This window comes from Pteropus alecto, unplaced genomic scaffold (genome assembly GCF_000325575.1).
Source record: "Pteropus alecto unplaced genomic scaffold, ASM32557v1 scaffold57, whole genome shotgun sequence".
Taxonomy (NCBI): Eukaryota; Metazoa; Chordata; class Mammalia; order Chiroptera; family Pteropodidae; genus Pteropus; species Pteropus alecto.
In genome coordinates, this window is record NW_006442508.1 from 12,845,427 (window position 1) to 12,859,262 (window position 13,836).

A 13,836-nucleotide genomic window follows, 5' to 3' on the forward strand; every position below is an offset into this window, starting at 1 on the left:
ATATATAGAATGCAATGTTAGAGTAAAGTTACCCAATGCTGGTTTATTTTAAATATAATGTAAATCCTCTAAACATTACCTAATTTAGTTATTGTATTTTCATAGTCTTTTTCTTTTTTTTTTTTTTTTTTGCTTTGGGTGAAAAAGTGTCATAGATATAATGAATGTGAAAAAGGAATTTAATCAGCAATATATCTTTATGGATAATATGAAGGTGGTTAAACTATTATTCTTAAGGAGTATTGAATAATGTAGCAATTATAATCTGAAGAAAGTACTCCTAGAATACGTCTGAAGGATCAATCCTTGTACCTGAAACATCAGAGGAAGAATGTATCCCAACATTTAACTGCATGATTTATATAACGCACTTGCCTAATAAAATCCTGCTTGACTTCCTTCTGGAAGAGCTAAAACTCATTTTCATGTGATTTTGATAGTTGGATTAATTAATCTTTTGCACTTAACAATATTTGAGTAAATTTTAAGTGACTAAGAAAATTACCTAAATGGTAGTAAGTGTGAGTTAGGCATAGCTGCATTTCCAGGCACACTATTATTCTTCCCCTGTAGAATAATAAAATAATTAGAAATTATTCTCATTTTCTTCAAAATGATAAACAATAAAAATGAAGAGAAAAAAAGGAAAAATAAAAACCAGAAATTGACCTTCCATTTTAAGCATGGCATATTTTTGATACAGGCACAGCTGCTGCTTAGGAAAAGCCTATTACAAATGCAACTAGACGTATTTCCCCACAAATAATATTTTCATTAATGTCACACTATTTAGGAATAAATCACATAGTACTAGACCTTTTGGAGCTTCAAGGAAAGAAAACCAGCCTTCTTAGATTACTGGCCACAGCAAAGGTATGTTGGGCATTAGTCTGTATTCCATTATAAATTATAAGTTTTCCTTATTCCTTTATAAATATGGTGTTAAGATTTGATTGGTCATAACTACTATAATTTATATAGAATTACTTAGAGTATAGTGTTTTATCAGAGTAAGAAAATTGGAAAATGCAGCAATATTGACCATCTTAAATTCAATAAAAGATGCTGAATCTATTGACATAAAATTTCTCTATAAAATTTAGAATATTTCAGAGATAAGAAAATGGGCTTTGAAGGCAGGAAGGTCAAGTTCAAATTCATGTATCTTCACAACTATGACTTTTGACAAGTTACACAATCTTTTTTTAGTCCTCCCACTCTATTACAGAAAGTGAAGAAAAGAAAAAGAAAAAGAAAAAGAAAAAAGAAAAGAAATAGTCATATATATTAACGGATTCGTGGTATTGTTCTTAGAAATTTAAGTGGTTGCCATCTATTTGTTAGTGTTGTTGTTTTTTTCTCTGAAGTGGTATATGAAATCATTTATTGAGAATAAAATGGTAAAAATATGACTTGTTGGCTATTTGATGATAGTTGAAGGAGATAGAAATACTTGTGAAAAGCAGAAAATGAAACATCCAGAAAATATATATATATATATATACACACATATATATATATGTATATGTATATATGTATATGTATATGTACATATATACATATACATATACATATATATATTCAAATTGAAGATATTTGCAACTTCAAATTGTCAACAGTCTCAAGTAGATTTTCAATCCCACTAAGCAATTCTATTTTTCTGGATGTTCTCAATTACTCAGAGTCCAGACATCTTCTCACCCTATTGCATTGCTCTTGACTTTCCATTTGCCTAGACTGTCTTTACTGCAGTTATCTGAGTTCACCCCCTTGCTTCCTTCAGGTCTTCGTACAGATGTGGTCTTCTTGGTCAGGCTTTGTTGACTCATCCTACTAAACTAAAACACATCTTTCAACATACACATACTTCCTCTACCTTTCTTCTATGCTTTATCTCTGTTGTACTTATAACTATAACCTATATTTTATTATTTTGATTTTGTTTTTATTTTTCAACTAGTATATGAGCTCTATGGGGCTATGATATTTTTCTGTTTAATTACATATATAATTTCAGAATCTGGAAAGTTGCACAACAATAAAAGAGATTAACTGATTAATTGAATAAGTACTTCTTAAAATAACAGCAAAACTATCAAGAATGACAAGGAAATATAATAAAAGTAGCAGATATAATTTTCAAAAATTAAAAAATAAAATTTATTGAAACTAAAATACAATGAGAAAGGAAAAATTGCTAAAGTTCTTGAAGACCCTTCTTATTTCCTCTTCCAGTCACTCTCCCTTGTAATTTCCCCAAGGGTAACTGTTACCTTGACATTTAACACTAACTTACATTTACCAATTTTTTTAACTTTATAGTAATGGAATATATGGTATATATTTTTATACTGCTAACTTTTTTAGCTCAAGATTAGGTTATGGGATGCATCTACAGTTTTGTATGTCACTATAGTTTATATATTTAATTGCCATAATATTCCATTCAGTAAATATACAATTATATTCTAACATTGATGTACATTTGTATGGTTTCCAGTTGTCTATCATTAATAATAATGCTATGGACATCTTCGTACATGACTTTTGTGCCCACTTAGAAGATAGTGTCTGTGAAGGAAACTGAGAAGGACTTCCAGTGTACAGGTCATCTACATTTTTATAGTATGCGTGATGGTTATACTGATGTTCTCTCTAAATTCTTATTCTGCTCAGTCTCAACCACAGCTGTTCTCAGTTCCTGGGAAGAGTTGAGGGTTCTTTCAGCAACTATAGCCTTAGCAACCTTTCACTGTAAAAAGTTTAGTTCCTTTTTACCCTTAAAATTTGAATTGAATCAATCTTAAGTCTGTGATGGGCATCACTATATAAAAAGTCCAACTAGCTAACAGAACACACATAAGGTTATCACAAAATTACGTCCTCACACACAAAATTAAAATAAAATAGAAAACAAGGCATACCCAACATTAGAACAGCCAAATTTCAACAACGCAAACTATTATCTCTCTCAGAATATCAGTGATTAGTTTATATTTGTATAGTGATTCCCCATATATTTGAGAATATGATAGGCTACACAATTAAATAAACTATGCTTTCACCCATACATTATCCCATGTAAACCTTAATATTGTTCTTGAAAGAAACTATTCTTATTTTCATCCAACGGAAGAGAGCAGCATGCTTCCATTTGTAGCACACTTCCTGTCTCTACCCTACTCTGTGTATGGTAACAGAGTAGGAATCTGAAAAAACTAATGGAGAGGGTATGCTACTTGTGAAAAGCCACATAATTTTCCCTGGGAACATTCCCAAATATAATTAAGAACAAAAATATAGAAACAATAAGAGATATTAATCACATGAACATTGATCTCACTGTGACACAAAAGAATCTTAAGAATCCAAAATAATAGTCTCTTCACTTGTTGGCTAAGATGAAGTGCAGAATAATAATAATTTATTATTTTATTCACTACCCATTCACCCAGTATATATTTTTTAAAAATCTATGGTGTTTCAGGAACTGTTCTGGGTGCTGGAGATATAAGAAAAAACAAAATAGATAAAGTTCTTGCTTAATCAACTTGTGATCAATTGGGGAAGACAGATAATATTTCAGACGATATTGATTGTATAACAAACCACTCCAAAATGTAGTGGAATTTGACTCAATTTTGCAAGGCATTTTGTTTTGCAAATGCCCACATAGATATCAGAGTCTTGGGGAAAAAATATTACTGGATGTTTTTATGTACTGAACACTGGTTATACAAATGTTATTAAGAATGACTTATTTTTAAGAAGCTAAAATTATACCAATAGAAATGCAAACTTAAATATATTGCTATAATATATATATTTTTAATTATAACAGTATTCCAAGATTATTTATAATATAAATAAATCATTATTTATCAATTTCACCAGAATTAGTCGAGTTTCCTGTAGCATAGCAAAAATATACAGTCTCATTCTTGAAATATAGAAGATCCTGCTCTCTTTCAAAATGAAATACTTAGATGAAGAAAGATGCTGTGAGAAACCTTCAATTTTTTAGCTTGTAACTGACATGAAACAGACACTGCAGTTGATACAAGCATAGCTTATTACAAATGTCATAGATATTTTTCTTACAAATTTTGACATTAATTCAAAAATCTCCCAAGCATTAAGTGTGTGTATATATTAGCAGAGAATTGAAAATAGTTCATTTTCTGTGCTAAGTGAGTGGAGAGGCTTCATAATCTTTATGTCTCTATCACTAGTGAATGATGTTTTCAATTTACTGATGAAAATATTTCATTTTTTTAAGACTGAGTAAGAAATAATAACAAGTACAAAGCATAGAGTTCTTGTATTCACAACTTCTACACAACACTGTACAGAGTTAACATCTTGTATAAGGAAGAAGCTCTTGGTGTAGTCAATACAACCATTGACTTAGAATACATAGGTTATTCTCTAAATAAGCAATGCTGAGAATGTCCCTTAATGTTCCAGAGCCTTATCTTCCTCATTTCTACAATGAGAGTGGTTAAAATAATTGAATATAATAACGTATGATCTGGGGAGGTACCAAATCTTTTCATTATTTTTTTATATTACTTTAGAAATTTCTACCATATTTAACATTAGATTCTCTGAATCTAAGTGATTAACATTGAAAATTACAAAATTCTCAGATGTATAATTACTTCATGGGCCGTATATGCTCCTACAGAGAATCTCAAAGATTTAATTTGTTAACACTAAGTACGGCCAATGTCAATCAAATTGTATTTACAAGAATATCTTACAAATGAAAATATTTGTTTTCATTATGTGAAGGCAGTATGTGCAAAGAAGTTTCTAAGTAAAGCTTTGATGTGAGTGTTGTAGAAAATAGAGTAATACACTTGAAGTGCTGTACTCTGGGAGGACAAACAATTATTTTCCTAGTAACCTGTATTTCAAGGTATGGTAAAAGGAATACTGAATTGGGACTCAGAGATTTAGATTCTGATTTTATTTACATAAAATCCGGTAATAATAAATGTAATTAGTTAAATTACGTCACTACTATCAAACACACTCTTCTTGACTTCTTTCTCATCCTCTCGGTATCAATTTTCGGACTTGCAAAGTGAGTAGGCTGAACTAGATACAATTATAGGTACCTTAAACTTTCTCTTTTTGTGAATCTAGTGTCTCTTCTATTTTCTTCTGACTGAGACGGCGGCACTGACCTGCTGTCTCTAGTTTTAGAGAAATAATGTGACTGAAATTTGCTTACTCTGGTTAAATTATTAGCACAGCTCAGATGTAACTAATTGTACAAAAGACATGGATATTTGAAGAAAAAAGTAAGCTTTCAATAACTCAGCAAGGCTTTGTGTATTTGCTTACTGTTCTTTGAGATAATCAGCATTTAATATCTGTTTCTAAAGGAACAACTATCAACTCAGGTTTTTCCTGACCAATATTTTACTTAATAAATATACAGAATTTATATAAATATATAAATGGGCTCGCCAGTATTTTTTCTCAGCATCTTAATATTAGAGGAATATCCTCATCTGATTAGTTGCTTATATTCTTTGTTTTCTCTCTATTCATAAATTAATTCACTGAGCATCTGGAGGTATATGTTTTGTGCATAGATGTTTTTGTGTATGTTTGCGTATCATGATTTCTTGTTAAATTAACATTTAAGTAGAGCCCCAGAGTTTCCTGTTGGATAGCGAGCCATAGTTCAACAAAAGACCTAGAGGGTAATGAAACAGAGAAGCTTACTCATAGGAGCTGGAGGAGATACAGAGTATACTTTGAAGGGCCACATGAGGAGATAAACAGGGTGCAGACAAAGCATTCCCCAGGAATTGGGATACATGCCTTTATTAGGATCCCCAGGTGAAGAGCTTTGGAGTAAAGAGTCCAAAGCTGAACTGGTTGATTCAAAACAAAAAGAGTGGGGTTGTGGTAAACTCTATGAGGGTCTTATCTAAGACTGCACAAGGTGAAGGAGCTGAGAGGCAAGAGAGACTGTTTATTGCAAGGGGCATTGGGTAGCCATATCAGAAACTTACACTTATGACTCTATGAGGTGTAGTCTAGGGCATGCTGTTGCACGAGGGCCTAGTGTAATTTAAAGGCCCCTGTCACCTAGCCACGCAAAATGGGTTTTCCAAGGCAGTGGTATGTATTGTGGACTAGTTAAGCTAAACTCTCATCAGAGAGAGAAAGAGAGAGAGAGAGAGAGAGAGAGAGAGAGAGAGAGAGAGAGAGAGAGATTGTTTCTGTCAATTGCTTTTTTCAAATTAATCTTATGAAGTGGAGAGACTAACTAAAGAAAAAAAGTATTAATGGCACTTTTAGTACTTTTCCATTCATGCTATCCCACTGCTGGTGTCAACTATATGAGAAATGGGTGAATTTGACTGATTATACACATCAAAATAAATGGTATGTTTTAAGTAAGCTCTTGGTAACTTTCTAATTTAGAGTAATAGATCCTTCCTCCCCCCCGCCACCTTTATTGTATTCCACTTAACGTTTCCATAGCTCTTCACTGTACAGTTTTAATCAATTTTATCAAGATTATTTGCATAGAATAAGTGCACTTATTTTAAGTATGAAATTTAATTGGTTTTGACAATTGTAATCACCTATATAACTACAATTGTAATCAAGGTATATAATATTTGTATCACCACATATATCCCTGACTGTTTTCTACGAATTCAACCTAACTTTGGCCCCTGGAAAACACTGATCTGCTATCACCATAAATTAGGTTAGCATGTCCTATAATTTAAATATAAATGAAATTATACAGCTTCACTATAATGTATTCAGCTTCTTTCACTCAACATAATGTTTTTGAGGTTCAGTCACATTATGATATGCATCGGTATTTTGTTATTTTATGTTACTGAGCAGTATCTCATTCTTTAACTATATCAGAAATTGTTTAGCCACTCACATGTTGAAAGAGCATTTGAGTTGTTTCCAGTTCTGAACCAAGAATAGAACTGCTAGGAAAATCCATGATAAAGTTTTTGTGTATACCTATATTTTCATTTCTCTAGGATAAATACCTTGGAGTGGACTGGTTGGGCCGTATGGCAAATGTATTTTTAAGTAATAAAAAAATGCCAAACTATTTTCCAAAGTAGTTGTATCACTTCATATTTCCATCAGTTCCAGTTCTACATCTTAGCCAATATTGACATGATAATTCTTTTTAATTTTATCCATTTTAACAAGTATATAGTTGTTTAAATTTACATTCTCCCAATAAATAATAATGTTGAGCAATCTTCAGACGTATATGGTTATTTTTACATTTTGTTTGGTAAAATGGCTATATGGGACTCTTTCTCGTATTTAAGATGTTGTGTCCTTATTCCTTATTCATATCTATATCTATATTTATCTCTATATCTATCATTTATCTATCTATCTATCTATCTATCTATCTATCTATCTATCATCCATCTATCTATTTTTATATGCTGGATACAAGTCCTTTCTCATATATTTTAGAAATAATAGTAATATGTTAGTTAATAATTTATAATAATAATAATAATATATAATTAATACTTTTCTAGTTTGTCTTGTATTTTTCTTACAAAGATTGAAATTTTATCTAAAAATTCAGAATTTTTTCTCACAAAAATCAGAATTTTTAAATTTCGATGAATTCTAATATCAAATATCACTATTATTTATAAATTATATATGACAAAATGTTTCCAATTTATTAATTTTTTCTTTCATTGTTAGTGTTTATTGTATCCTGTTAGAAAATCTTTTCTACTTCAAGGCCATGAAAACATTTTATAAATTTAGCTTTTCATTTAGGTACATGATCAATTTCAAGTTAGTATTTTATATGGCATAAAGTAAGATATAGGGTGATTATTTTCCATAGTGAATATCATTTGTTAAATAGACCATCTTTTATATACAAAATTACTTTTTTATATTTGTTGAAAATCAATTGAAAGTGAATGTGTAGAACTGTATATGAGTTCTCTGGTTTATTTCATTGGCATACATCTCTATCCTTACAAATACTACAGTCTTGATTACAGTGGCATTATAATAAACTTTGAAGTAAGATCCTTCAACTTTGGATTTCCTTACGAAATTATTTTGCCTACTTCATTTCTTTTGTAGATCCAGATGAATTTTTAAATCAGCTTGCCAATTTCTTTAGCAAAACCTAATGAGATTTTGGTTAAGATAGATTTGAATCTATAGAATAAAATCAGAAAGACAATGCTAGATTCTATTATAAAGTGCTTCTTCAGATCTTTAGAAAATTCTTCAGTCTAGAGGTTGCTAAATTCTAAATTGAAAAATATGTCATTTAGAGTGTGGTATTCTGGTTTAGAGTATAGCCCTGAGAGAGATGTCTTGAGTTCAATCTCATTGTACTGTTTATTATTTAGATGAACTTAAGCAAGTTATTCAGCCTCTCTGTGCCTTAGTTTTCTGTTTGTCCAATTGAAATAATAATAGTGACTATCTTGAAAAGATGTAAGCATTAATTTAGTCAATATTTGGAAATCACTTACAACAGACCTTGTCAAATGTTATTCACCATATAGATGTGTGAAGGGGTAATTTTGTTTTTGTTTTTGCTAGTGAAATAATTGGTGTGTTTTGTCATTCTATTAAGACTAAGGAAAAAAAATATATATATATATATACTTTAAATTAACAATAGATTACAGGCTAAGGTAAAGTTCTTTGTTTTACAGTGTAAAGTAAATATCATTGTGGGCTCTACATCCTACTGGTGGATCTAAAAGTAGTTATAAAGTATAAGAGAAGATGTTATGAATAAGAACAAAAAAAAGAGAGATTAAAATGCTGGAATGTGTGGAACCAATATAAAGACAGAATAATATTAGAAATAATTAAAATATCATTCCTTGGAGAAGTATTATGAAAATCAACCACATGTTTTTGAAATACATATTTATATTTGTTAGTGTTCCACCTTACCCTTTCTTTCCTTAGGTAGGAAAGAATTTTTTTTTTTTAAAAAAAAAAAGAAGAATCTGGAGAGATTGCTTTTATTCTTTAGTAAAAAAGATCTTTAGTGCTGCTGTGGACCTGTTGGATGGGGAGTATCTTTTGGTCACATGGTCAGGCTTGCAGGTATCTATCGTTTCTGTTTACATATTGCTGTGCTTAGAGATCATTAATGTTATTCCTTAAGTTAGGAGCCTAGGATGCAGTTCAAGAATTATATAACTTATTCTAGGATCAAGAAACAAGATAAAAAGGACTTTTTTTTTCTCTTTCTTTTCTAGTCTAGTTACTAAAGGAAAAAAAAAGTAAGTAACGCTTATGTTGTTGTTGTTGTTGTTTCTGTTTCTCAGCTCCAAAGAGAATTTGTTCAGGAGGAGAAACCTTTAACCATACACAATTCTGATTCTTCAGAGGAAATTTTTCCTGAAAGTTGTTACTAATTCTAGCATGAAAATGTTTAATAGCTTACTAGCAAAAATGATAAAGTAATTGGGTCATAAAATTCAGAATTTGTTTGTAATGTACACAGGTAGTTGGTCTTTTGTGGCATTATGATTTTTCTAATATCACAAGTCAACATAGAAGAGTGTCATCTATTACAATCTAAAAAAGCAAGGACTGTACCAGAGATAGCTGTCACATTCAGACACTGAAATGTTTTTAACGGCTTCTCCGTATTAGGAGATGTTCTCATTACAAATCTGGTTATCTGTGATTGCCCCATAAAAAAGACTGATGACAGAAGAAATTAAAATCTAACGGAGACAAACAGTAGGAAATTTGTGACATATTTTCTGACATAACCTTACAAAGTGGTCTAGTGTTTGTTAGCTGTGAGAAAGGCAAACAAGGTAGTCCAGAAGAATGAAATTGGAATGAACTCAGAAGGCCTAGGCTTATTCTTTACTTATGGAGGAAACTGAGCTATTATATGCCATTTATTGAAATCTGGTTTCCATAAAGTTAAAGTAGAAATTATAAAACTTTGTTCTCTAACGCCACAATGTTATTTTAAAGTGTAAAACATATAATGTGTAAAAGAATTCTGTAACCCATTATTCTAGATCAGTTTGCATCTTCAAGGGTAACATGACTACACTTGAGTGTAAAATTAGCTTTTTGCCTAAGGATCAGTTAAGTTGGCCCAAACGAACAGACTCTGCTAATAGCAGTAGCTGGTAACTAAGGGTCTGGCTGCATATATTCTTACATAAAAGAAAATGGTTGGTCATACTATAATGTTCTTTGGCTCCCTTATACATCTGCCAATGAAACACCATGGTACCCAGAATGGAAGTATATAAGTTACCTGGAATTTCAAATGGCCAAAGCTGTGCATGTCAATTTGTATTCAGTGAAACTATTTAGCAATATTAGTCCATCATTAGTAATTTAGACATAGCTTAATTATTCACGATCCTAGGTTCATTATTTTTCCATTTGTGACACAGAAGATTATTAATAGTTTCATATTATTTTCACTGTCACCAATGTTCAGTTGCTAGTTTGCAAGCAGGAAATATTTCCTTGGGACTATATAAAGCAGCATTGTGTATTTGTGCATGTGTGTTTTTCTTTCCAAATTAAATTTATTAGATTATGTATGCTTGCATTTCATTATAAGACCATAAAATGCAATATACTCTATAAATGTTGATGTGATGCAGAACCTAAATTACATTTAGATTGTGCTGAAGACAACAACCGCAAAACAATGAAAATTAAGTCTCTTATGATATCGGAGGTATTCAGAGCAAAAAAAAAAAAACAACACAAACAACACAATTTATTTTGAATATAGCACAAAAAGAAATTTACATCAGTAACAGTAAATTTAATACAAATATTTAATTTAAAAGTATAATAAAATATGTTTAAATTAAAATAGAATTAAGAAAATATTTATGCTAAAACTAAAATAACATTAAATTTCTTTCCATAAAAAAAGCATACTCAACTGCTATAATCTCTAAATGAAACACTTTACCATAGTCTATCATTTATTGAGTTCTCTATATACCAGCCATTATGTTAAATGGTTTACACAGAATATTTTATTTAATCCTCATAACTAATCCATGATTTTTTTTTTATTTCAAACTGAAAACAAAAAGAATCAGTGAAAGTAAAATAACTTGACTGACATCAAGAGCAAGAAAGAAGTGGAGTCTCAACCCTACCCAGGTCAAAGCCATAGCACTATATTGATGAATGACTGTACTATGTGTTATATAACCCTTACCCTTCTGGTAAAGCAGCATGTAAACGTCTCATCAACTTAGCTTATCAGAGAGGATCCTTCCACTTATCTCAGATGTGGTTCTTAATTCTCTGTGTTTAGGTTGCGTAAAGTTCTGCACGTAGGCTTTCTTGTAATGCGTTCTTTCCCTTTCTGTTATAAATAATACATTTTGTCCTTATCAGAAGCCTTATTATCACTTTAGCTATGAGGTCAGAATTTGACTGCATATTTCTGAACCTCAATTAATTTCGTTAAAATTCACATTGTTCATAGATAATTATTTGTTATAATCTTTTGCTCATGAAACTAGAATATAGTCTTATTTAAATATGACTTTTTCTTTTTAAACATGTAATTGGAATTGACTTGCTCAGAATTTAGGAATTAAACTTCAAAAATTTAATATATTTTAAGAATTAAGAAAAAATTGGTTTTCTTTCTGGATTTGGTAATTTTAGCTGGTTATTTAATACTTGAGAAGTTCACAAATATTTGCAGGGAGTAAGGCTAGTTACATGGTGGCAATCTATAATCTGCCACAATATCTAAAATGATACAAAATTAGAAAAAAAATATAATATTCAGTAAAAAATGCAACTCATATCTTGATGACAGTTTGATATTAAGTGTACATGATTCACACTTGCTATAGAAGATAGAAAAATAACTATTCTGAAAATATTAGCAATAGTCTCCAAGTAAAAAGATTTGATCAATTCTTCAAAATTATTTTATTTTTCAAAAAATGTCACTCAAACTGCCCTCAAGAAATAGCTATTTTTATTGGTTTTATTAAATTAAAGTTTGATATTTAGAAACTCTTACAAAATATATAGTCTATATAATGCAGCTAATATGTAATTTTTAACGTAAAATTTCAAGTAGAATAATTATGCAAGACTAGAGTCTATATACTTTCATTTATTTATAGCAACTGTTTTGAAAAAAAAAAAAACCTGTATGTTTCTGATGATGTCAGAAAGTTCATCTATCTGCCTACATATAATTAGAAATATTCTTTGTCTCCACTGATGCACTAGACAGTGGTAATATGTGGATTTATTTATTTTTCATGTTGACATATGGTTTTAAAGATTGAAGTGCAGCAGCATATAGTAATTAGCATGTGGTACAATTAAGGATTCTTTTAGAAAGTTGATTGGTTAGAGTTAGATTTCCAAAATATTTAGACATTCTCATATTTTGTTGAAATAAACAAAAATAAAACAATGTGATTGAAAGAAATATATTCTCAAAAATTGATAGATTAACTACAGTTAATAATTTTTAAAGGAAAATAAAATAATAGGCACAATAAAACATTGATGATTTAAACTATGAATGGATGGGAAAGAGAAAAATGTACCATAACAAAAATAAGCCATTGTTATTACTATATTCTAGATCAGTGGTCCCCAACTTTTTGGCACCAGGGACCAGTGCTCCTAGGAGAATCTAATGCCTGATGATCTGAAGTGAAACTGAGGCAGTGATGCTAGCATGGGAGTGGCTGCAAATAGAGATGAAGCTTTACTAGTTCATGTGCCGCTCATCTCATACTATGAGGCCTGGTTCCTAACAGGTCACGAATCTGTATTGGTCTGTGGCCTAGGAGCTGGGGACCCCTATTCTAGACAATGTACTGAGAGAATGTTTTATATGGGTTACTTCTTTAATTCCTTATAGGAACCATTTTTTGAGAATCTAAGAGCAATTACAGTACGCATAGCTTCAGTAATTGCTCTTAGATTGTAGCTCATTTGTTGGACCATTTCTGTATTTCTAGAAGTAATTTATTATGACCCAACCTAGAATCTACTTCTTAGATTCTTCCAATCATTTTATAAGCATCTACTTTTTGTGTCACAATATTTCCTGCTTTAACTGCCTATAGTTGTTTCTCTTTCCTACACTAAACTGGATTGATATAATTGCTAATCTTTGCTTATTTTTAGGAGGACAAAAGAGAAAACAGAGACAAGTTATGTAATCCAACTGAGAGCCAGTGGTGGCATGTATGGTTGTCCTCTTAGAGATATTGAGCAATGTGGTGTTGGGATGGTAAAGAAAATTAAATACAAACAAACAAACAAAAACTATAGTCAGCTAGGTATAATAATGAGTCTAAATCCATTTTTGATTTTTGACTACTGACAATTTCAAGCCCAGCCACTCCCAGTTTCTTTCTGCCCCAAATCTGGTGAGTTGATACGAAAGCCCAGGTTCTCCCTCCTTTGGTACCAGCAGGAAGATTAATTCATGTAAGCCCTAGCTAGAGTGGGAACTCTTATACCAGTCCCATATCCTAACCACCATTAAAACCAAGACATTCTCCTTTTCCAGCTCTCTAAAAGTCATTTTCAGACCATCTTAGGAGTCAGCCCTGCTCTCTCTAGAAAATCTCATAATGTGAATAATAAACCTTTCTATACTCTCTTGATAAAATGTGGCATCATCAGTTTCGATGTCTGAAACAAATTTAAAATAAGGTTCATCCCCAGTATTATCGAGACTACAAAAACCATCACACTGAACAGGATAACAGAGTGTCTAGATGATGACTGCCACTTCTTGTAGTCTTCTCTTGCTACAGCTTGCTG